This window comes from Bactrocera dorsalis, chromosome 2 (genome assembly GCF_023373825.1).
Source record: "Bactrocera dorsalis isolate Fly_Bdor chromosome 2, ASM2337382v1, whole genome shotgun sequence".
NCBI classification, from domain to species: domain Eukaryota; kingdom Metazoa; phylum Arthropoda; class Insecta; order Diptera; family Tephritidae; genus Bactrocera; species Bactrocera dorsalis.
In genome coordinates this window covers 8850402-8876669 of record NC_064304.1, presented here as the reverse complement: position 1 = coordinate 8876669, position 26268 = coordinate 8850402, and the positions used below count along the sequence as shown (strand labels likewise).

Genomic DNA, 26268 nt, shown 5'->3' with positions numbered 1-26268 from the left:
TATCATTTGCTTCACTGTCTCTGCTGATTTTTTATTTAAATGAGTTAAATCGTAGTCTTGTTCGTTTATATCAACGTTAAAACATAAATTTGAAAAAATGTTAGTCATCAAGTTATCATCGTTTGTTAAATTATCTTTGACTCTCATTGTATTATTAATCGGCGCAGAAAACTTTTCTTTAAATTCAACCCCATTTTCACGAACCAACATATCGAAATGTTTCAATATTAAATTACCCAAAATCACTTCGTAACTAATGTCGGTTGTTGCTACTACATGAAACGTCAGGTCAACGACACTCTGATCGATTTCTACTTCTATATCAAAGCTTCCTATCGTTGATATTTTCGCTGCACCAATACCAAATAACTGTTTTTGTTCCGTTGTCAGCTTTATATATCTGTCCAACTTATTAAAGGTGTCGCACCTCATTAAACACAAGTTACAACCAGTATCGATAAGCGCGCTCACTTCTACATTACAAATCCGTATATTTTTAAATTTTAAATTAAGTTTTGCAAGTTCGTCAATTGAATTTACACGACTGTGTTCCCGCTCAGTGTTCCCACCTTTTATTACTTTACACTCAAAAGATCTGTGTCCCATCTTCTGGCACTTAAAGCATTTGAATTGCTTCGACGGACAATCTCTAGCTATGTGCGAAGGTTCACCACATTTATAACATCTTTTATCGATTCTTAATGGTAACGAATTCTCCTGTTTTGTTTTATCGTTTATATCCGCTTTCTTCAGATTTTCAACTTTTGGTTCCTGCTTGATTTTTTCGTAAACTACTAACTGTTCTTTTAGTTCTGTCACAGTTTTGGCTTGGTAGAGAATAGCTTTGCTATACTTAGAGCCCGGAATGCCATCTATAAAATATTCCAACAAACTTTCTTCATCTAAGTGAATTGACTTGCCTATCTCCATCAAAGCATATAGGTATTCACGATACGATTCACACGGCTTCTTCTGTCTTTTCCCTAACATCTTATGCACATCGGCTGCTGATAACTTATTTCCGAATTCATTAGTTAGTGCTAATTTTAAAGAATTCCAATCGCGCAACCCGGTTTGACTACCCACATAAATTTTTGCAGCACCCCTCAATAACTGTTTCGTATAAACGAATTTTTGTACATCATTCCAATTTACTATTTCTGCGTTTTCTTCTATTTGTTCGATCCATTTCTGTATATCAGACGTATTTGTTCCATCAAAAGTAGAAAGGCTTTCCTCGATATCTTTAAGCGTGAAATGTGCATAACCTTTAGGTGCAGATGGTTCAGTCCGTTTTTGGATAAAATCACATTCAGACTGATTGGACTGAAAATCGCTCTCTTCATTTTCGTCATCGTCACCGTCGTCAATCAGGCCTAAATGTTGGAGAAGTCTTTCCCTCAGTTCATGTTTCCGTCCACTTACTCCTAGTCCCAATTCCCTTAATTTGTCTTTTAAAGTCGTCACTGTCATTTTTAAAATAGCGTCTGCATCCATGTTTACAATATTAAAGTATATGTTAATCAATTATATAAAATACGTATAAAGTAATTTAAGAATATATCTTAGTTTAAGACAGCGTAAGTATTTTCTCTAGAATTACATCAAAATTGTTTAGTAGGTCAACTGACAATTCGAACAGAATGTACTCGTATGAATACAGTAAAGTTTAGTTTTCAGAAATTACACACAAATTCAAAGATTATTTGAGAATGAATTAATTCACAAGTTTTCAATTTTCAATTTAAAATACAAATATTTTGGAAATTTACATCAATCGGATATTACAAATGTAGCAGTTTACAAAATTTCATTTCGTTTCATTCAGTTATGTACATGCATTAATTATACAAAAGATTTTCCGATTAGATTTTGATGTACTTTAACATTCACTTTGTCTCACTTTCTCTGTCTAGCTTAATTTCTACAATGAAATTTTTACATTAACGTGTTACACTCTTTGCTTATATCGTATTTCGGGTTCTTACAAATTTACGTATGCCTTTGTTCAATTACTTTACCTCAACTTTTCCTTATTAGATTTTCCGCCTCTTTCGTCTTTAACTTATCTTCTTCTTCTTCGTTTGCGTTGTGTTACTTTACCCCAACTGCTTCTTATTAGATTTTCCGTCTTCTTCGTCTTTAACTTATCTTCTTCTTCTTCGTTTGCGTTGTGTTACTTTACCTCAACTGCTTCTTATTAGATTTTCCGTCTTCTTCGTCTTTAACTTATCTTCTTCTTCTTCGTTTGGCTTTGGGTTACTTTGCCTCAACTTCTTCTCGTCTTCGAATAGTTTTCTTTCTTCAGCTTCTTTTCGTCTTTGAGTAGTTTTCTGTCTTCGGCTTATTTTCGTCTTTGAGTAGTTTTCTGTCTTCAGCTTCTTTTCCTCTTCTTTCAGCGAAATTTCAAAATATTGTACAACGGCTATCTGTTGCTGCTGTTGCGGCTGACGTAAACTGCTCTGCTGGTGCTTTGACTAACAAACGCTGCGGAACCTTGCCACAACTGCTGCGTTCACATTCGCACTTATGATGCTTGATGCTGCTGCTCATAGAAGATTCGCGAAGACAAAAAATTGATCTTGTACAGTTGTGCCACTGAACTCTTGTTGTTTTTGTACTGTGAGCTGTTGGTTGATGCCACTGAACACTTGTTGTTTTTGTACTGTGAGCTGTTGGTTGATGCCACTGAACACTTGTTGTTTTTGTACTGTGAGCTGTTGGTTGATGCCACTGAACACTTTTTACTTTTAAGAAAACGCGTTGTTGTTGCAACGCAAACGTTTTCACTGCACGCACCCGGTGTGCGTATTTTAAAATTACAGGAAAATTTTTCCGGTTGGCTTAAATTCAATTCCTGGGCGAGCCCCCAAATGTAGGTTCAGATACACAATCACCAACGTTAATTTAAATATAATTGAGTTTATTTCACAGTAACTGTTTATATTTAAGGTTGCGAAAGTTTATTTTAAATATAGTTATTATAGTGAATTTTAGCTTACATTGAATGCGAGTGCGTCTTATCGGTTTGACGACCATCAAAAGACTCGTCGTTCTCGTCGAGTCACGCGCTGGCGTCCCTTCGTTATTATATTCATTTTATATGTTATGTTCGTCAGGTTTGCAGTGTTGCATATTTTAGTAGTAGGGGTTTAAAAGTTACGTCCACTTCTGGTTTTCTTACGTCCGTCTGTCAGTCCCACATAAATGTATTCGATTTCTGCAAAGTGAGCTCGTTACTGTTAGGCATATATACCGACATACGATTTCGGCAAGTCAGGACATTTACTCAATTTCTTCATTACTATTATTGCCACGGAACATTTGTCGTCATTACACATATGTATATCGAAAACGTTTATAGAAATCTTAAGGCTGGCAATCTAACGATATTGATATCTTTGGCCTTAACAACAGCACAGTTACCTCTGCTTTCCCCATAATGAATAAGGCAGTGAAGCAAATGGGTCTGGTGGTGAACGAGGACAAGACGAAATATCTCCTCTCATCAAACAAATAATCGTCGCACTCACGACTTGGCTCTCATGTCATTGTTGACAGTCATAACTTCGCAGTCGTTGACAATTTCGTCCATCTTGGAAACATTATTAATACTAACAACAATGTCAGCCTCAAAATCCAACGAAGAATAACTCTTGCCAATATGTTAGGTGCTACTTTGGACTGAGTAGGCAATTGAGAAGTAAAGACCTCTCTCAATGAACAAAGACCAAACTCTACAAGTCACTCATCATCCCCGTACTGATATATGGTGCTGAGGTATGGACAGTGATATGGTTCAGCGAATTGAAAGACAGCGGCTACACTGGCTAGGTCATTTTATCCGAATGGACGAAAAAAACTCCAGCTCTGAAATAATTTGCTGCAGTACCCGCCGGTTCCACTCCGTTGGAATAACCAGGTGGAGAAGGACCTGGCTTCGCTTGGAATCTCCAATGACAATATAATTTGGTATATTTGCTAACTAAACACCATCTGACACCATCTGTGCTTTGATAATTTTTAAGTTACCTATAACATTTTTTTGCGAGTTAACGGACATTTTTTTTATCTTCGAAATTGCAATATCAAAAACGTTCAGCGAAATTGCATAATTGCAAATTGTCTCCATACGATGACTGGTGAAAGCCAAAATATGTGTTATGGACAGTGAGAAATGCGTGGAAGTAGCCACAAGCGCACAGATACATACTTAAACACAAACATAGAAGGTTGGCAACCACCGAAACTGCTGCGAAAAAAAACTTTCAAATATTTTTTTAAATCACGTTGATATCGTCCTTGGAAACTATCGTCCATTGACTGTGATGGGATTGAGATTATCAAGAGTCTAAGAACAGTAAGGAAGCTTAAAGCACACACTCATATTTGTGCTTCCGAAGCCAAAGTTTTGGGTTGCCGCAATGTCAACGTTGTCATGCTGTGGTGTTAAATCTGTCAAATGTCAAACAAGGCAAGTAAATGACATGACTGTGAGCAGCGCTCATTTACACACAAACAAACAGTTAAATTCCATTTGGAAAAAGTGTTTGAGAATTTAATTAAATTAGAACTTACTCTAAGGCATTGAAGCCCTAGAGCGGCAGCAAAAGATGCGATAAATTTCCAATTGAGAATCCGCATATCTACCTAACACATTTGAGTATTTATAGTATTTACACTACTGTGCATTCTTACAGTACATAATTACTCAATAATATGATTATATAATGACTTGAGTGCGAAATGTATTTGCGTTTCGATATTTCACATGCTTGCGAGTGCAAATTCATCAAGAATATTAATTCATTGTTGTTGTGCAACAATTATGTGAATTTATGTGCGATAAATTTCTCGCGCTTTGTGTCCTTTAAGCATTTACTATCACAGCCATCGTCGGCTGACTGTTGTCACGTGTTCCATCAATGACGGAGAGAGGAAAAATGGTTTGGAAATGTTTTGGGAATTTCAAAATTTTAGTCCCTGGCTCTGCTTAAATGACGTACTAAAAAAAATGTTATGAAAACTCTTAAGTTGTGTAGAGCTCCGAAGCGACTGATGAAATGAATGATGGCAAACATAAAGAGTGAAAGGGAGTTGCTTTTATTCATTTAGCCGCTTCCGCTGCACTGCACTAAAGGGCAAAGTTAAATGGTAGCGAAAAATTCAATATCCGGTTGATAGTTGGAAAAATCGAGTGGGGCTGTGCCGGGGCACACGGCCATTGGTTTTAACGTGAAACGTCTATGTTAGCAAATAGTAAAAGTTGAAATTAAAACAAGATTGACACTGTTTTAAGTATTTTAATAAAAAAGAACAGGTACATAATAGAAACATAAAGTACTTGTTATTACGATTAATATTCGACAACAAATTTTGTTTAAAATAGATCTGTGATATGTTTAATAAGCAACATACGGCATAATGTCAACATAAATATATCAGGTGAATGTACAGTCTATAGTGGTATTGCCTAATGTTGCCGGTGATGTTTGTACGTAGTTGAGGCCGAATTCATTCCTCATGAACTCAACGAGATAGCTGTTCTGTTGTGGATCGCAATTGAAATCGCCGCATAGAACGATTGGAGTCTCCAACTCTGGCTGAGAGTTCGGTATTAATTTTGTTAAATTAAGTTAAGTTTTGCAGCGTTTGTCCGCTGAACGCCAAAGATTTTGCACTGCTTCACTTCTACTGATATTGACATCTCTCAGTTCCATGGCAGATCTAATAGATGTATCGATCGTCTGTTCATTCGTTACGTCCATAAGTATAGGTATTCCAGTGGTAGAGATACTCGCGAGATCGACGGCCGCAGCTTTGCGACGTTCCCCAAGCCGTCTCGCTCGCTCGGCACCGAACATTGGGGTACCTTTAATCCCATAGGTTTCGGATTAAAACTTTTATTTTTTAATTAAAATGTGAAAGTCGTTGACCAATCTAAATTTTTTGAGAGAATAATTTTGTTTTAAATTTTTAATCTTGAAATTAGAATTTGATGCTGTCTCAGCATATAATCCATGAAATATATCTTATTGGATCAGTTCCATTTTATTTAAACGTCTCTCATATTTTCGCCACACTATCCCCACTCAATTACTTTATTTAATATTTATCCAAATAAACTTCAAAATAGCACAAACATAACACAAATAACTCGATAATGATTGAGAGCCACTAATCTGTTTTCAAAATAAAATTCTCTACACTTTTATTAAGAATTCGAGCACAATATTTCATATTTGCATATTTCCACAAAAGAAGAATTCGGTTGACTCATTCACCATTAAACTTAATTAATGAGCAAATACACAAACGAACAATACCGCAAATTAAAATTTAAATCAAATTTAATGGGCAATCAGCATGTAAAGACCAAAACGAAACGCGGTCGGTTTGAAATTGTCGGACAACGCATCGAATGGTAACGTCCGACAGAGAATTTCAAGTAAAATTCCGTTACTTCTACCTTTTCTAACACAACTGCAATTGTAACAAACAGAATATTTTCCAATCGAAAGTTCAACATACATATGTATGTCCGATAATAGCATCAGACTGAAGACAAGCAAAACTAACGGATGGTGAATGCCGCCATTCATGCACAGGCAGCCATTAACAGCTGCTGCGTATGTCGCTGTCACTGCCGCTGCCTCTGTTACTGTATTTGCTCTTACCTCTGTTAATGTTGCAGCCGCTTTTATTGTCTCTGCCGCTTTAAGTTGTATGTCATAGTGCAGTTGCAGTTGACGGCGACGCTGACGCTGTTACCCACATTTAGTTTAGCAGCGAAGAGCAATACGGCAACCGGTGATAAGCAGATTCGGCAGCGGAAAAAACATAAACAAACCAATTTTTGTTGCAAATTGGGTTTCGATTTGTGCTTATTGTCATTGTTGGTATACTATATGTGCTGCTTCAGCTTCTGAGTGCACACCGAGTGGCTATTTCATATCTTTAATAATGGAGATTGACCGACACCAACTGAATGAAGGCTGGAGGAGCTGAAAGAAACTTGTGAGTAAACAAAAGAGAGCATGTGACCACCCAAGTACTACGCAACAAGTACTACAAGACGCTCGCTCATTCGTGGCTACATGGTTGAGTGTGTTAGCAACTGCGCGGGGAAAGTCACAGTTATAATATTAGAATCTCAATATATCTTCCTTTTTGCTCCTGTTTGCTTTCCGTTTTCATAGCTTTCTTCTTTGTGTTTTTTTTTTTATTTTTTCATTGTTATTCTTTGGTTGTATGACTTTCTTGTTGTATTATCCACTCCATCTCAAAAACGTTCCTGCCACGCGCCGTGTCGCCCGCAGTGCATTCCACACTGTTGCTTCACTCAGCGTTTGTCATGAATGAATGGCACTCGCTGCTTTCCATGACAGCTAAATGGCTTACCGGTGGGTTGCCCTTATATTCCTCCACACACTATCTTTTCTTTGGATATAACATCGTGAAATTTATGCCTTCCACTACGTCATGAAACTTTACAACTGATGCCATGTGCTGCTTGAAGTATCACTATTTTTGCGTCAGACTTGTTAGTGTGTCTCACGCAATGTTGCTGCCACATTTCCAAGCGGAAGTAAAGAAGTCAAGTTTTAATGATGCGCTCGGTGTGCGCATTTTATGGACACACCCCTGCAATATTTGTATGTCGATGTGTACTGCTGCTACAGAGGTAGTTCGTTCTTCAAAGTTATGGGCACCAGTACCCATTCAATTCAACGCTAAACTTCCCTAGGTCTCAGCTTGCCACGTCACATGCCATTTCTCATCCGTAAATCTCCTAATTTAGGCCAAAAGCAACGTGCGTGACGGAGCACTTAAATTTGGGCCAAATTCTTGGTATACGTTGGAAGGTATAAACGGTAGTGTATTTTTTCTGAATAACTGTAAATTATCAAAAAAAAAAACTCATCTCATCATCTAAGTGCAATTTAATGCGTTGCCTCAAATTGATTTTTATTTTTCCCTTAATGTTTCTTTGATCGATTGATACTTCCACTTAAACTAACAGTGTTGTAATTACGTGCAAGTTAATGTAATGCCGTAGATTGTTATAACGGAAATTATAAAAATGCTTGGAAGTGGGGCTTTGGTAAACATGTCACAAACATATTTTTGACAACTTTCCTGATTGCTATCGGCGAATTTTATTTTCTTTTTTAATGGAAGTGGAAATAAATGAGGTTGAACATTGAGGAAGATAGCTTTTGATATATTTTTTTGAACAATTTCAATAACGAGAACAAGAGATAAAAATGCTGTACACATATTTTCAAATAATGAGGAAATAAAGATTACTTAAAAAAGTCCAAAAGAACATTCAAATCGTAAGCGTTTAATCAAAACATGTAACCATTGTTTATCGCCTTTAACAAAATAATAAATACAGTATTCAGAAAATCTAGTCTGCATCTCCACTTATGATATTTTATTTCGAATATCTTCTATTAGATAAAAGTATTAATTTTCTTCACAGATTACAAAGTTAGAACTTTTTGTAACAAAATTGGTATTTAATAATTTATATATTTTTAGCCATATTTTTTCCATCACTTCTAAAATTTTTCGTTGTTTTAAATTTATCTTTGATTTTCATTCGAAACTCATATATTTCTTTTCCATTCAATGACACATAATTCGTGTTCAAGATACAATCATGGCTGTTGATTCGCCAATGCAGGTAAATCCAAAAGTTACGACTGACAATTATCGACACAACTTGGAGTTAGCAGACTGTCATAACAACGGATAATTTGTGATAACTACAACCTGTATCCGTACATAGTTCAAATAATAAGCCCCCTAGATTTGTTCATTCGTGCAGAATTTTGCCAAAAAATAATTGAAATGGTCGAAGAAGACAATAATTAGATAAATTGCGGATTTTGGTCTAAACGGAAATGTAAACAGAATTACGTATATGGAGTGAATCAAATTCAAAAATAATCCACGAGACGGAACTTCACCCAGTATGAGTCACTGTATGGTGCACAATTTCATCAAGGTGTATTGTGGGGTCATACTTCTTGAAGAAAAGATTTTAAGATTTTGAATGAGTTGCAGACATATCTCTCTCCATGTCAGTTGTTTCCAACAAAATGGATCAACTACACACATAGCCAGACCCGTTATTTCGTAGCTCTAACTAAAATTCAAAACAAATTAATATGAAGGAACTCCACTTTCCGCTGGCTTCCTAGGTTACCTGACCTGACTCCACCAGACTTTTTTATTGTGTTACGTCAATCAAGAGGTGAACAAAACAAAACTCAGAAATCTGACTAAATTAAATCGATAATTGAGCCCCACCGACTTCAACACTTCAGGCCGCATTGAACAATTTTCCACCTAGGCTCATATTCATGGCAGTACCTGGAGGCCATTTATGGGCTATAATTTATATAGTTAATAATTATATAAAATAAAATAAAATAAAATAAAACTTTCTACGCAATGAAAAAAAATGTAATTTATAGCTTCAATTTCATCAAATAAATTCCTAACGAACATTTGATATTATCCACTTCTAGTCTCAGTATGGAAGCATCTCTTATCTTAAAGTGAAATATCTCTCGCAGACTAATAATATTAATCAGACTTCGATAGGAGTATTTCAATTTGATTAACAATACTGATCAATTATTCATTGAGACGCTTTCATACAACAACAAAATATTTGCGAAGCTTGAACTTTTATAAAGCAAATATTTTGTGGGAACTTTTTGTAAACAATTTTCAATTTTTTATTCCTTTATATACTGGTTTTCCAACTGGTTTGCCAACAATTTATAATGATTTATGAGTCGTAACAACTTAAAAAATGTGGCAAGTTTGAAAATTTCATTAGATGATTTACTTGTTTTTGAACGGCAAGCACTCCAAGTAGTTTCCAAGTCTAATGCAAAATAAGAAATAATTGCAATGCAGTCTAGACATGACTCAGTTATAAAATAATGCTGTTTTCTTTTTACTTTTGACCAAGCATTGTGCTCGTTATATTTAATTTCATTATCTTTACTCCTGCTCTTGCTCTTTAGCGTCGCAATGAATTTTAAGTGTCAGTGGAGATGTTTCGCCATATTTAAACGGTCATTAGGGTGATGCAACGAAATGCGAAAATGTGTAAATATGTATGTATGTGATTGTGTAAGCTAATGGGTGGGTGTAACGAAAATGCTGAGTTTCTGCTTCATTTACTTTTATCACTCGTTTTTACTGCCGCGTGGCTATTTCACCTTGCCTTCACCTTCACTATTTCCTTCCCCTAATTTCAATGTCAAAATTATGTTGTTAATGTTGCGGTTGTTACTGGTTTTATGTTATTTTGTCGTCATTTAAAAAAAATACAGCAACAACAAATGTAGCATAAGTAAATCGAATAAAAAATAATATTAAATTTTTATGAATGAGTTGTTGCTTTACTTTAACATTGACCGCTGATGCGCTCCTGTCGTTAACCTTAACAGTAGAAAGTAAAAGCGGGGTGTAAGAAATTTTCAGCGACCGAAAAGTATTTTACCAAATTTTTACAACCATAATATGCCAACCACAAAAAATTAAATAAATTGCAAATATCTAACACTTTAATACCGCCGCCAATAGCAATACAAGTAGCGCCCACCGTAAAATGGTAGCGTTCCAAATTTTGTTTTAGTTTAGATGTATGAATGGAAGACACGAACAAGGCACAAAGTCGTCAATTTACCGTTGGTAGACATCGTAACTTACAGCACCGATGTAAATTAAATAATGATTCAGAGGATGTAAGCAGGAAGAAAATATAAATAAAGGAAGGGTTGAAAAGAAAAATAGGCCGTCTAATCCATTGTATATACTAAAATGGCTTGAAGGGCAAGCAATTGGTCGAGTCTATTCAATTTTGAAATGTTTTTTTTTGCATGATTAATATTATTGCCATTAATTCATTAACCATTTACATAAGTACACGGTGAGTGTTTATAACGGAGCCTAAGTGGTTTTGACTTTTAGAAATTTCCATTATGATTTGCATTTAAAAAAAAAAAGAAACCAACCTGGCAAATTATTTATGAGATGTAAGTCGAATTTGAATATTTCTTAAAATTTCACTCCATTAGACGAAGTTAAGCACGAGCTTAACTTAAATGACAAATGATGTAAAATTGTTGTCATAGTACCCAATTCCGGACTTAAAAACAGAAATAAGTGCTAGCTAAAGGAAAACTAAATACAATAGAGTATAGTGAACCAAATGTTGTTTACAAATTAGATAATAGCTAAGACTAGAATTAATACCTATTAATATAAATATATTTTATACTTTAATCAAATGTTTCCATTGTTGTGACCAACTACTGTAAGCATAAATATGGTACACCTACATGTAAATTACTATAATACTGAACAGTAATATTCTTCAATTAACTGAAACCAATTTATGCCTCACTGTAAAGCTAATTCGTGATAAATGATTATTGCCTTGTCAATTATCTTCTTTCAATTATGCATTTTTGGGGGTGATTAAGCTCCAGGCAGGCTGGCACTGTGGGTGAGTAAAGTATTACTGATTATGAGCCTATCTAAACTAAATTAGTTATAACGGTAATACAATTGTTCATAATTGAAAAAATTTATTAGAGTGTGAGCAGCAAAGATATTAATAGCCCAGCCTAAAATTATAAGGAAATTGATGAACAGTTACACTTGCAGATATGAAATCCACCCATTTGGAGTATAAAATTGAAGCATTTGATTAAGTGACATCAAGCCAAAACATGCAATATATATTGATATTACCGTTAATATATTTTAAACGGTCAAGTAAATCGTAAGACATCATTTATGCAGAGCATTCAATTTTCTACAAGATCTATGAAATGAGACATTTATTCAATTGGTTGGAGGCAAGATTTTAATCTTTAATCAGATAATATGAATATGAATATGCAAAAACAGAAAACTGTAAGGCGGAGGACCTTCCTGATAGAATTACACGAGAACCTTAGTAACAATTTATTTGAAAAAGTAAAACATATGTATAGTTCCCTCGTTTTTAATTAGGTATACAAGCGCATTTATTTATATGAGACTATTGTTTTCATCACATTAGTAGTAACATTTTACAATCGTTTACCTTCAACTAAACATAGCCCGTTTAAAGAAAACGCAAGGATTTTGAACTCACGCATTATGATAAAGCAGGAAACCATTCATTTGCATCATGAGTGAATTTTATATTACAACTAAAAATTCCTGATAACTAACTCCCTAGCTATTTTCGTTGCAAGAGCAATATTTCGAATCATGAAAGTCTTATAAATTATTTACTGCAATGACAGCAAAATCAACAGAAAATAACACCATAAGTCAAAAGTTGAACACAAAAACAAAACATAAAATATTTAACTATTATACTTAAATGCCTAATTAACTGGTCGAACATACCACAGCCGCTAAATGTCTCAAGTTGCTTTTGCCTTTTACAAAATTTACTACTTTCCACACAATTAACCACATGATTCAATACAGAGGAACACTAAATGTTTGTAAATAAGTTTGTGTTAGAGTACGCTTAGAGTGTTCTATACTTATTTATTTAGATTTATAGGATATGTTAGGGCTCGCATAGGCAACAATAAAAAGGGGCAAAATATATATATGTACACACCAATAAGTATATATATCCAAAAACAAACAATATATACGTTATAATTTGTAGTTATTTATGTCATCGATGTGTACGTACATATGTACAATGAACCCTTTTCATCTGGAAATCACGATAAACAGATGACACCCAGCACCTAATGGCATCCAAGTTGCCCGACAGTGTGAACGGAGCAGCTCGTGTATTATTTATTCAGGCAGTCTATGTACTGTGTGTCTAGCATTAAGTCAACAGATATTCAATGTGAATTTAATAATATCAAAATTATCTGCAAATCAAATATGTTGCGAACCTATGCAAATAGGTCTATTGTAATGCAGACAACAATATGGACTTGTCTTCACATGTGTTTTCAAATATATTTGTTGGTACTTTTATGACTTGAATTTGCGACATTCTGAATTTCAGAATAATATTGTTTGCATTTTAATTTTTCGGCTGATGATGTCCTCATTGTTATTTACGCATTGTCTTTCTTAAACAAATGGTAACTTTACTTAAGCGATATTTTAAATCGAAAGATATTTTTAATGGGAGCCTAGAGAATATTACAAGTATGTATATATATATTTACTAATTGTATTATTGACAAAAATGTAATTTAAGTCATCTATACACTTTTGATGGGTTAATCTACGTCAAAAGTTTTGAAAAATAATATCGCGAATATGTTTGCAATTTAAATCCATTTTTTGTCTGAGAAGAATATTTTAAGTTACTTTAAGGCGCTCGACTGTCAAAACGTTAAAAGTATGTATACCATCAATACGTCAGCCTTTACTATAGTTGGAAGTTTTCAGATTCCTAAATCCCGAAATTTAAAAGACAACCTACTTAGATGAAATAAAGAGGAAACCCTACCAAGCCACGAACACTATGAGTTGAATACTAAATACATTAAGGTGGTACGTTAAATTTTTTTTGTTTGGTACTAAATCTTTGTGTCTTATATGGTGTGAATGAAAACATGCTCACAGCGTTAACGCCTTGCTTTTCGTAATTCTTCGCTTCAATTTTGACTCGTTTTTTTACATCCACAATAACCACATAAGATCCAACCCTGAAAACGGCGTTTTAATCTCAATAACTCATCATTGAGTTTCAGCGAAAATTTCACGATTATGACAAACAACAACAATTAGTCATAAATACAAATAGTCCAAGTCAAGAAAATAGTATCCTTTCAGTCGCTTTAATTTAGTGAATGCCGCAGAGTGCAATAAGCCCGTTTATAAATTATGCGGCTAATCGAAAGTGAATACGCTGTTGAACCACTTGGAAAGAGGCGAAAGCGGCAAGCATGTCGCGATATGGCGGCATCATTTATCAAGCACAATCGCTGTCGAGCTGCAGCTTTTGCCTGTCATTGTTGCTTGGCTTGCTGCACAAGCTGATGCCTCAGTTCACAGCGTCCGATTGAGTTCGTATGGTTGTTGCTCAAATGTCAATTAACTGCACACTCGCACAAACCACTCAGTGACACCTAGTCTGGTGATGGGGACCACATGGCAGTGCACGAGTGTAAATCAATTGACTGCAGAGTGTTGACACGCCATGAAAGTGGCAGCAAATATATTGAATGGAGCTACGGTGGAGATACGTTGGAGCATGTGTATTCTTCGTTGATTGATTGGAAAGGAAGGCTCATGAGCGTCGGCCGCACTTACACCTTCATTAGGTCTATTTTTATTTCAGCTGGTTACGAAGTTTAGTTTTATCCAGAAACTCCGTGAATTTTTTTTTGTAACATTGGGAGACGTATGAAAATAAAAATTATCCATCAGTCAATCCAAATACTGCGTAATACCATATTGTTGAGTATTAAATTTTGGTGTTTTTTATAACGTGAGCACTTCTGGTTGCTTAAATGTCAGTTAATATATGACTTATTATTTACTCAGGAAGTAGGCCTGGGCGTATGAGTAACTTTTGTTATGAATCACTGCGCGTAATATTTAATAACATATCTAATAAAATTGACTGAGCTCAAGGTATACATAAGAATTATAAACGAGAATACTTTACTGACAAAAATTGTACAAACTTCCGTAAAAATTTCGGATTAGTCAAAAGCGTTGTTTTTACTCAAATTAAAATAACTTTTATTAAAAAAGTTCAAAATTGTAAGCTTTTTGAGGTTTTTTGTTCTATCATCAAGAATTTTCTACAGTGCAACAAAACCAAAATATTTCTATGTGGAAACCTCTTAACAGCACACGACCACTGACTTGACAAGCTGCTTGTGTATACCTTACCTCTATTACAAATTTTCGACGCACTTTATATGTGGTCGTCTCTCTATACATGCTTCACAGGCGCAAATTTCAGCCCTATTTAAACACGGATAAGTGAGGTGTCATAGCGGTCAAGTTAACTGCAGAATGTTACTTACACCAATTACAGTTATTTATTCAGACCACAACCTACATACATATATAAGCTTAGTCGGACTAATCAAACAGCCATACACATTTAAGTCGATGCACTTATATGAGTGAAGTCAGTTGAGCGGCAACCAAAACAGTTTCATTAACAAGTCGGTTTCTTGCTCCATAAATTCGTTTTCTTTTGACATACATATGTATATTATATACAGAAATATATGTACACCTACTAATATGTGATTGTATATAGTTGCTGGATTCACATTGCTAAATTTTGTTATGGTTAGATCTCTCTTGCCACACAGTAATTAACTTTAAATACTCTTAAGCTGCTAACTTGGCCAACAGTCTAGACTAGAATAAAATTTATGACAGTGAAAATAATCCTAATTATTGAAACCTCACAACTAAATTTTTTAGATCTTTTATAAAAATGAAATTTATGCGCTTACAAATAATGTGAATACTCGTACATTTAATATATGTAGGCTCATCGGCGGCTTTTAATTGAAAACAAAATATTAAAATTAATGGCACTGAAAATCCTTTTTTACAACGCATAAATAATTGTGGAATTCACCCGCCAAAATTTTTGTTATTCTTTCTTCTTTCTATATGAAAAGGTTTAGTAGGAGAGATGAATACTACCTCAATCTATTTCGACGGATCCAATGTGAACTGGGATGTAAGGCAGGAGTATAGTCCGATGAGCTAGATATCTCTATCTTTCCGTCTACGGAACTTAGATAGCATCTTCCAAGCGGAAGTACTAGACTTAGTGAAGTCCTATTGAACAACTACGGGAGAATACAGAAGGCAAACATTTACACTGATGGCAGGTTGGGTTCACTAGACTTGTCGACGCCATAGATAAACTCCATCGTAGTAAACAAAGCAAGGAACATTATTGGCAACGAAAAAGCAGACGAGTTGGCTAAGTGAGAACCCTTTCTAGATAAATTCGAAGCAAAGACAATGCCGTGGTCGCTAGACACAATGAAGATCTTTCCGAAAGGTAGCAAACTTACCCAATTAAGTAAGCTTTACATTGTTGCATTGAAATGTACCATTTTTTGGTGGGTCCCGAGCCCAGCGCACAACTCTGGGGAAGGATGATTTGTCTTCTCACTTTAGCTCGCCTTCACACAGATGGCCTTTGGCTACCCAGACAATACTTAGTCCAGGACCGAAAGTCGTGAGCTGCTTGAGCCATATGTAAAATCATCATTTGTGGCCACTTTCAAGTGAATGGCGCTCAGATAACTTTCCTCACTTACGTGAACTTCTACACATGTCTCCATCCTTCTATAACTGGTTAAATGGTATCTACGTCAATAAAGAAAAATATTATTACAGCTTCGGAGCAACCACAGTTGACATTTTTGCTTGGTTGTTTGTTAATGTTACTGATTCCTTTATGCAAAAAATGTGTATATTCCCCAACGAACTGCACTGACTTTATATAAAGCATTTCCAATATCAAGTAAAGCTTTTCTACTTTAGCAATATTTAGTTGAAATAACTGTTTTATGTGAAATTCAGTATCACCTTTGTAGTTCAAAGAAATAAAAGACGAAATTGACTTAAATAGTGTGCACTTGCCATCTTAAATATCCAATAACTTAATTAAAATGTCATCAAAATCTGGAAATTTACAAATATCATATTGAACTTGATATGTTTAACAACACATGTTGATTTGTCAAAATGTTTAGAGAGATGATGTTCCTTCGCCAGAACTAGCTCTCCGATCGCGGGGGTCCATTTTCTACGCCTCAAATTATAGTGGCGGGCTTGGTCCATGGATGCTCTCTCCATGTTTTGTCGAATGATTCTGAAGGCTTCCTGCATCCTGTCGTACTTTTCTTCAGCCGTCGGGGGTATCATACCTGTGCCGATATTAACTTCGTCGAAAAGGGCCTTTGGCAGTCGCGGTTCTCGTCCTTGTACGAGAAATGCCGGGCTATACCCTGTGGAGGCCGAGATGCTGGAATTTACTGCCAGCTCAATCTCTGGGAACCATTGCTGGTGTCGTAATTTGCTGAGTTGTGCAATAATTCGCTTGATCGTGCGGTTTACTCTTTCCGTGGGATTTTCTTGAGGTGTATACGGCGCCGTGAATTGCTGGCGTACCCCTAATTCCTTTAGATAGTGTTGCCATAATGTACTCGTGAATTGAACACCATTGTCCGAAATAAGGATCTTCGGAACACCAAATCTCGCAAGGATTCTCTCTCTAAATGCGCGACGAAGTCCTTCAGCTGTAGCGCGTCTCATGGGAACTAATTCAACCCATTTGCTGAAGCGGTCGAAAAATACCAGTAGCGTTGTGTTGCCATGGGTTGATCGCGGTAAGGGTCCGATGAAGTCGGTGCAAACTGTGGCAAACGGTTCCTGTGCCACCTGTGAGAGCATCTTCCCTGCTGGTCTCTGCTGTCCTTCCTTGTATTTCTGGCAGGACTCACACTGGCGTACGTACCGACTAATGTCGCGGAACATTCCTGGCCAGTAGTATCGGTTGGCGACTCGGGCTACTGTCCGGCGTATGCCCATGTGTCCGGCGCTAGGAATATCGTGATTTTCTTGTAGCACTCTTATGCGGAGGGGTTTAGGCACACATAGCTTCCAGGGTACAGCCTCTTCATCCTGAGATCGACACGGAATGTGGCGATAAAGTTGGCCATCCTTTTCCATGTAATCCGCGTACTTCTCTGGGTTTGCGCGAACTTCTTCTACTCGCTTTCGCCACCATTTGCATTGTGGAGCCATCGTCGTCGCTTGCCTTATGGTCTCTAGCGGCTGTCGGGACAGTGCGTCTGCTACTTGGTTGAGTTTCCCTTTACGATATTCGATGTCGAAAGTATGCTGCTGTAATTCTAAAGCCCATCGTGCTATACGACCGGAAGGGTTCTCTATGGAATTCAGCCACTTCAGTGACATGTGATCGGTTATCACCTTAAATCGATATCCTTCTAGGTAGGGTCTCATTTTCCGAATTCCCCAGACTATGGCGAGGCACTCCTTTTCGGTAGCTGAATAGTTTTTCTCTGCCTCATTTAATTTTCGGCTGGCGTAGGCTATTACGCGTTCTCCTCCTTCCAGATTCTGCGTCAGTACGGCTCCAAGGCCGATGTTGCTGGCGTCTGTCTGCAAAGTGAATGCCTGGCTGAAATCCGGACATGCCAGGACGGGAGCCTCCGTTAACTTTTGTTGATTCTTTCAAGTGCTGATTGTTGCTCAGATCCCCATTTCCAGTATCTCCCTTTCTTCAATAGAGCTGTGAGCTCATGGTCGCGAAGTACAAAGCGGCGATACTAGGAGGCTCTCCCAAGATATTGACGTACTTCTTTCACGTTACTTGGGGGCTTCAGCTCCTGGATTGCTGCAACTTTCTCGGTATCGGCGTGGATGCCTTTGTCACTAATCACATGACCTAAGTATCGGAGTTCCTTCTTAAAAAATTCGCACTTTTCAGGGTTAATTCGAAGGTTGTTCTGCTGTAGTCTCTGCAGTACCTTTCGCAAATTCCGTATGTGTTCCTCGAATGTAGAGCCTATGACGATTATATCGTCCAGGTAGGCGAAGGCGTGTGGTTCCATCTCCGGGCCTATGACCTGGTCGAGTACTCTCTGGAACGTCGCTGGTGCCGAATGTAAGCCGAATGGCATCACGCGCCATTGAAATAGACCACGCCCAGGTACGGTAAAGGCGGTATTCGGGCGGCTGCCTTGCTCCAAAGGTATCTGCTAGTAGCCGTTCTTGAGATCCAGACTACTAATGTACCTTGCTCTTCGTAACTTGTCAAGTATATGTTGTATCCTAGGTAAGGGGTATGCGTCGGGTACAGATCGGGCGTTGAGTTGCCGATAATCCACGCATAAACGCCACTTACCGTACTTCTTCCGTGCCAACACAATCGGCGCTCTGTGTGGGCTGTGAGACGGCTCAATACATTTCTTCGCCAGCAGCTTGTCGATCTCGGCGTTGATGATGGCCTGCATCGCTAGATTCCGCGGAAAATATCGTTGCTTGATTGGTCGGCTGTCGGTCATAGTGATTTTATGTTCCGCCACGGTCGTCACTCCACTCATGCTTTCAAATTTTCGAAGTTCTTCGTCTAAAAAATCACGTATACGGGCCGCTTCGTTGCTCTGGTTGACGGCCGATGAAGTCCCGAGTCGATTGACCCTCCTGCACTTAAGTTTTCGTCTGTTTTTCTTCTTCATCCTGCGCTTTAGCAGGCGTGTGTCTGGCGTAGTAAGAGTTACGTTGCTTACGGCTTTGGATGACATGGTGCGGGCTGCCGTTGATTGCTGCGCATCTGACGCTTTCAGCACTACCTGGTGACCTCCGCAGGATACTATAGCTCCCATGTTCCCCAGTGTATCCAATCCAAGTATGACGTCATCAATCGCTCCGGGCATCACGTGTAACACTGCCTTTAATGATGTCTTTCCGAGTTGAATGGTGGTCTCCACGGCGTCGAAAATCTTGCTGGTGGTGCCATCGGCCATTTGTATCTCGATAGCTACGGTCAGCTTCTTACTGTTCCCGGTTGCGTCCATATGTTCTGCAACTCGTGGTGATATAAAACTTTTCGAAGCGCCGGTGTCGATGACGGCTTCCGCCGGTTCTCCGCCCAGCGTGATTAGGGCGTATAGCCGGCCGCGTTCCTGATGCATAATTATTGGTGGTTCGGCGCTGAGTTCCGCGGGTCCGCCGCGCCTTGTCTTTGGCGAAACCCTTGGTCGTTTCCCTGTTGTTGATGACAACATTCTTTCGTTAGCACATCCGCTCGGCCACACTCCCTGCAACATAATTTCTCGGGATTACGGCATCTCCTGGCATGGTGACCTTCCTGACCACATCTGAAGCAGATATTTCCCGGCCTAACGGCTCCACTCGTAGATGGTTGCTGACGATGCGCATCTACCGTCGCGTGGTGTTGTGGTGCACGTGGTAACGGCCTACTTGCATGTCTCGCCTCGTGGTCACCTATAATGTGTCTCGTCATCTCGCGTCGAGGTGGCTCTACTCCTCGTCGTTGCCCTTCATATATCCCTTCGTACTCTTCTGCCAGTGTGATGAGTTCGGCCAGCGTCTCGAAATCTCGCCGCTGAATGTAGAGCAAATAATCGGTGTGACTATTCCGAAAAATTCTTTCCAGTCGCTCTTCCGGATTATACCCAACGTGTCGCATTAAGCTCTGCATAGCTAGAACGTAGTCCTTGTATTTTTCTCGAACGTGTTGTCTTCGCTGCCGTATGTTATCTTCGAGGCGTTCGAAGTAACGTGCTGGTAGGAAGAAGCGCAGAAAGTCCTTTTTGAAGGTTGTCCAACTCTCCTAATGTTCGTTATTGTTGCGATACCATTGGAGAGCGGTACCGCACAATAATTCGGGCATGGTTCTTGGAAGAATGTCCACATTCACCATGTACACTTCGGAGAGCTCTTCTAATCTCTCGACAAACGCTAATGGGTCTCGCCCGCCGTCGTATTTCACAGACCACTTCCTCACCTGGTCGATGATGGGTGCGAATGAACCAATGTGGTTCTGTTGAAGTAACCTGTTGATTTGTGGCGGCTGTAGCCGTGATGATTCCGCGAAAGTGCTCGCGGTCCCTCTGTCTTGATCTGCTGGGAAGGTTGTCTTCTGATCGCCTTCGTCTCGTGAAGCGATCACACCTGCTTTGTATGCAGCTTCCATTTTTAAAAATTGTTCTTCTACTTCCGGGTCTCCGTGCGCCTTGGCTGCCAATGTAGTTATTCGCTTACGAATCTCCCGCGTGGTGCCTATGTGGTCAACTCCCAGACTCTGTGCGAAGGAGATTAGTTGCTCCTTGGACACGTTGTCTAACCACATGAGATCTGCCATCTCCTTACTAAATGTCGTTTTCCTGATAATATACGATCCACAGGGTCCCTGCTCGGGCGCCAATTGTAACGAAGCTTTTTTTGCTGCCCCTGCTTCTTACAAGTATAATGGCTGAGGTATACTCGCCGTGTCCAGGGTTCGTTACAATAAATTTGTAAATGTTGTGGCTCTTCTGCGAATCGTTCTTTATTTCTTCAATCTTATATTAATACCTAATATAATATATTAATCCACGTCTCCTACGTTGTACAGTCCCCGCCCGGGGACGGCGCTGTTAGGGTAACGGTTCGATGTGCCCCGTTAGGGCAATACCGTTTCCCCGCTCTGCTGCGCTCCTGGGTGCTAGACGACTTAAATCACGCACTGCTGCTTCTGCCGACTACGCTCGGCTACCTCTGCCGACGCTCGCGTAGGTGTCACTCACTTGACGGCTTAACTCACACGCTGCTGCTTCTGCTGACTACGCTCGGCTACTTCTGTCGAGGCTCGCGTAGGTGTCACTCACTTGACGGCTTAAATCACACGCTTTAAAGATCCCGGATCACGGATGACTGTCTTAGCGACCGCGATGTTAACGGTTGAGTCGGTCAGAGGATAAACTCACTACCGAGCTCACCCTTAACATACGGCGTTCACAAGTCAGGATACCAAGACTAGCCAGAGGATAAACTCACTGCATAGTCTGATGCCCGGACGTGCGTACGCTGTCACAGTCCCGTGCTGACTGACTGATCATCCGCCATCTAACTACCCACCAAGCCTGTGTTGCGTGCTAGCACATTCGCAACATGTTGCGTTGGGATGGCGTGTGTTGCTGGGATGGCGTGTGTTGTTGTTTCGTCTGCTTGTCTGGTTTGCGTGGCGTGTTTTTACCGCTGCGTATGCATTCTTGTTGTCCTTTTATCTGCATGTCTGGTTTCTCCATCTTCGTGGCGTGGTTTTACCGCTGCGTATATATGCTTGTGAACAATAGGGTGGGCCTTTGTGTGGACTAAATTCTATAAGATATTTAGTTCTCACAGTAGCATAAATAACAATTTTAGATCGTATCACATAAAATGGCCTCATTTAAATGATCATTTATTCGTTGCCACTTTTCTAAAATTCCGTACTTTAGCGGCGTATATAATAATTTTCAGGGTTATTTGGCGACATAATCTAACCGGCTTTGAGGAAGAATAAATATTCAATTATTAGGTTATAAAAATAATAGCTCGGGGAAAGTATTTTTATGAACATACATATAAGTAGATGGACAAGGATGATGAGTGACTTGTAGAATTTAGTTTTTTTTTCGTCGAGAGAGGACTTTACTTCCCAATTGCCTACTCAGTCCAAAGTAGCACCTGTTGGCAAGAGTGATTCTGCGTCGGATTTCGAGGCTGACATTGTTGTTGGAGTTAATATTGGTTCCAAGATAAATTAAAGTCTGGAGATGGCAGAACGGCGCAGATATTGAGGTCAATGGTAAATACTAAAGTAGATTATAGATAATAGACCATTTAGAATATACTAGAAGTTTATGTAATACTACTTTCTACATTTTTCCTCCATATATTAAGTCTTGCACAAAGTACGCCAACGTACTTCTGCTATGTCTCCGCTTGTCAATTGATTTCATTTTTGCTAAGAAAACGTATGCAGCAAGTAAGGAAGAAAGGAAGCGCTAGAATGTTACACAGCGACTAAACGCTACATCAGCGTTTTTAACGACAACCGAATGTTCCCTTTAGCGTGCGGCAAATTACCAATTTTTTCTCTGTTGTTGAATATTTGTTTATTATTTTTTTTCCTTTTATCCTTTTTCTGTGTTTCTTCTGCCGAAGGCGGTTGTTCCGAAATTGTCGCTAAAGCTTATCTGTTACGAATTATGACCGCAAGGCCGTAGACTAACTCACATAAAGCAATCGAAAGCGCTTAAGCATATCAATATTTACGATTGCCTGCAAAATTGTTTCATCGAAAAGTTTTCTATTATTTGTCGTTTGCATGCGTATGTATATATAATTGGCCACGGGTTTTTAAAAACTTCAGATAAATGCTTTGGTAACATTTTCAATGCCATTATATATCAATCTTTACATAATTATTTTATAGCAAAAGAGAGGCGCTATTGAATCCATTTCTCAAAATTCTATTTCATATGAATTGGGATTGTAGACTATGCTAAATAATTAAATATTGTTTAACACTCCTAAAATATTATAAATCAGCAAATAAGAAAGTCAGCAAAAATAAAAAATTAAAAACAACGACATTTTATAAATTCAACAGTATATATGTGTTGTACTACAAATATACCAATGAATAAATCACAAAAAACCGCCAACAATCTCTAACAACAGCAGGAACTTTCTCCTTCATTGTTCAACTTTTGCAAGACTAGGGTTGAAACATTTCGGCTGTAATAGCCTTGGCGAACGAGGAGATATATATATATATATATATCATTTGCCGCCTCAACAAATTTGTGATCGGATCAAAGTGTTTAATTTATTGAAGAGGGTTGTTATATCAATTTTTGAGAAGTTTTAAGTACCACAATGTACCATCGATATACAAGATGCGTTCCAAAGTAAACAGAACTTTTTGAATCTATCGCCTCCTGGTGGCGCCATCTATGTCGTCTGGTGCATTAGAATTTGCTATCGGCATCGATTGTCCAGTGAGAATCTATATAAATAAAAATGAATCGCCGAAATGTATGTACGCGCATCACTTTCATACGACTGAACCAAATTTGATAATTCTTTTTTTAAAATGTTCGTTGAGGTTCAGGGATGGTTTATGCGGAGAAAAAAACTCGAAAAATTGCCGGAAAATCCCTAAAAACGGCCCTTTTCTTTTTCCCACCCTTAGAAACGAATGTGATGTTTGTTGATTCCCAACGCTAAGGGAACGACTGAAACCAATCTTGATGAAATTTGCAGAGAATGTTCTGCGTGGATTGGGGAAGGTTTTAGAAATAAAAAAACCTGTATGTTCATTCATGAGGAAAAGTCGGAAAAATTGAACAATTCCAAAAAGTTAAATTTTTTTCATACAAATTTTTTATTCAATTTTTTTGTTTTGGTTTTTCAATTATATAAATCTTTCAAATTTGGCGTTTGCTTCAAAAATTTTTTAAATTCTAATACAGTAAAATTGTTATGTGTTTTTTTCCACATCAAGTGGCTGCATTAGGGATTGAAATTTGTCCTCGATGCCATGAAGAGTTCGCGCGAATATCGGTCGGCGTTCGTTTTGACATCAACATACATTAGCAACCCAAGGCACATGAACGAGTGCTCCCAGGATGCGATGACATTCGTACGGTAGTATGGGTCGCGATCAATCAGAAAGCGAAGCGATCGTCACGATGTCACAGCACTACTTTTCAAGCGAACAGCTTCGATGGCCAGTAATCTTGAATGCAACGCATATACTAATGGTGCTGTTAGGATGCTAGATGTACCCTGTTTGAGTTGGCAATAAGAGAGGTTTGCCTCACGCACACATTCTTCTTTGGATGGTGGAAGGTGATTACATCAGATCACTTTGAATGAAATCATTCAATCAATGCTAACAATTCCTGATGCAGAGACAGATCCAGTATTATACGAAGTGATATAAACCAATTACGATTCATGCCAATAAATGCACGAAACAGTATCCACGTACTTTTCTTTCGGAAACACAAACTAGCAAATGATGGATATCCACGCTATATCGATGTCGCTCGACAAGACGACAACGGCAGCACATTTAGCATTCAATTAAGAGGCGGGAGTATCGAAGTTGACAACACATGGATCGTACTATATTCTCCACCTGTTTATTGTCTATTTCACATTCAAAACTCATATCAATGTTCTGTATTGACAGTTTGGTGTAATCGATAAAATACGTTTGGTAAGTACGTCGCCCAAGGACGCAACATGGCGATTCTTGGTCTTGAACGATAACGTCGCTACGTGAACTGCAATAAAGCGCTTTTGTAGGATATTTAGTTTTACAATTCATGAACGATTCCCGACTGTTGTGCGTCTCGCAGTTAAATTTGTAGAATGGCCCAACGAGGTTATTTCAACCCAGAGAATACAGTATAGCCGGTGGAAAACATCGAGAGCAACAAAACTTACATTGACTAGATTTTTTCTCAACTTTCGTTCGTCAGTGATTCGTTTTGTGAGAACATTGCTCTATTCGAAAATACTTTGGTATTATACATGAAATGCAATCGTCGAATAGTTACGCAGAAAGCAAGGCCAAACCATAGATTGACCTGCAGGTGTCTTATCAACTAATGCCATTTAGGACGAATTTACACAATCCACCCGAAAAACCACGATTGTTTCTATCTTCGGTAGCTATTGATTAATGTACGCCTTCAACTTTATTTGAGTCATTGTTTACTGTGAATTGTATATGGGAATATGTGAAAGTTTGGGAGAATTAAGCCAGCATTTACAAATGCTGGAACACGTTTAATCACTGGAATGAAAATGACGTTCGAATAATCTTGCGATATAAACATCGACATTGTCATGACCATTTTTACATCGTCCCCTCCGCTCAAAATTGGAAATGGTACAATAACGGTTGATACTTCCGGTGGTTTCGATTATCAATTCCCATCTACCCTTTATCAATTCAACACGAAAGATGAACTCATCACAAATTTTCGGAAATTGGCCAAATTATCGTAACTACGATTCCCTTAGTGCACGTGCAATGTTAGCTGCCAAAAATCCCGATGTTTTTGACTTCAACAACTGAAAGATTTAAAGTCAAATTCACGGGAGACTTGCGCTCATACAAATCGATCGGTCGTATTAAGACGACGCCGTGAATTTATCCCGTGGTAGTACTTAAATTCTTTAGACTTCTTGGGTATGCCCACCGTATCTTTTGCGTCTCAAAGTAAGATCCGTCTTTATTATATTTCTGCAATCTTCAAGCGCCGAAAGTGTGTAATGGAACCTGACTGATTGTGAACGCACCTATCGAATACAAGGAGGTGAATGCTGAATTCTACGAATTCTTTTGAGGTCCTAAGGATTATCTTAAGATTTCCTGCCTTTAAGTTTCAAAAAAACGTAATTCCGTTTCCAGTGAAAATTAAAATTTGAGATATCAATCAACAGGACCTAAATATTAGTCGCATAGTGTGAGGCCATAAATTTGGAAATGCCTATGTTTTTCACACGGCCGTGGCGTGCTCACGAGTTTTGGAAAACCCTTTTTCTGTACACCGGGAACAGAAACCGAAAAATGTTATTTATAAAGCTACGTTACATTGCAACAAACAAATGAAATGAGAAATTTTAACTTTCGTTTCATTACAAACCATATAATTTCACGCAGGACAA

The 26268-nt window shown here is 38.2% G+C and overlaps 1 pseudogene; it reads right to left on the bottom strand.

Moving 5' to 3' along the window:
* LOC125776520 (uncharacterized) overlaps positions 1-26268 on the bottom strand; it is a 50554-nt pseudogene that overhangs the window by 14181 nt on the left and 10105 nt on the right.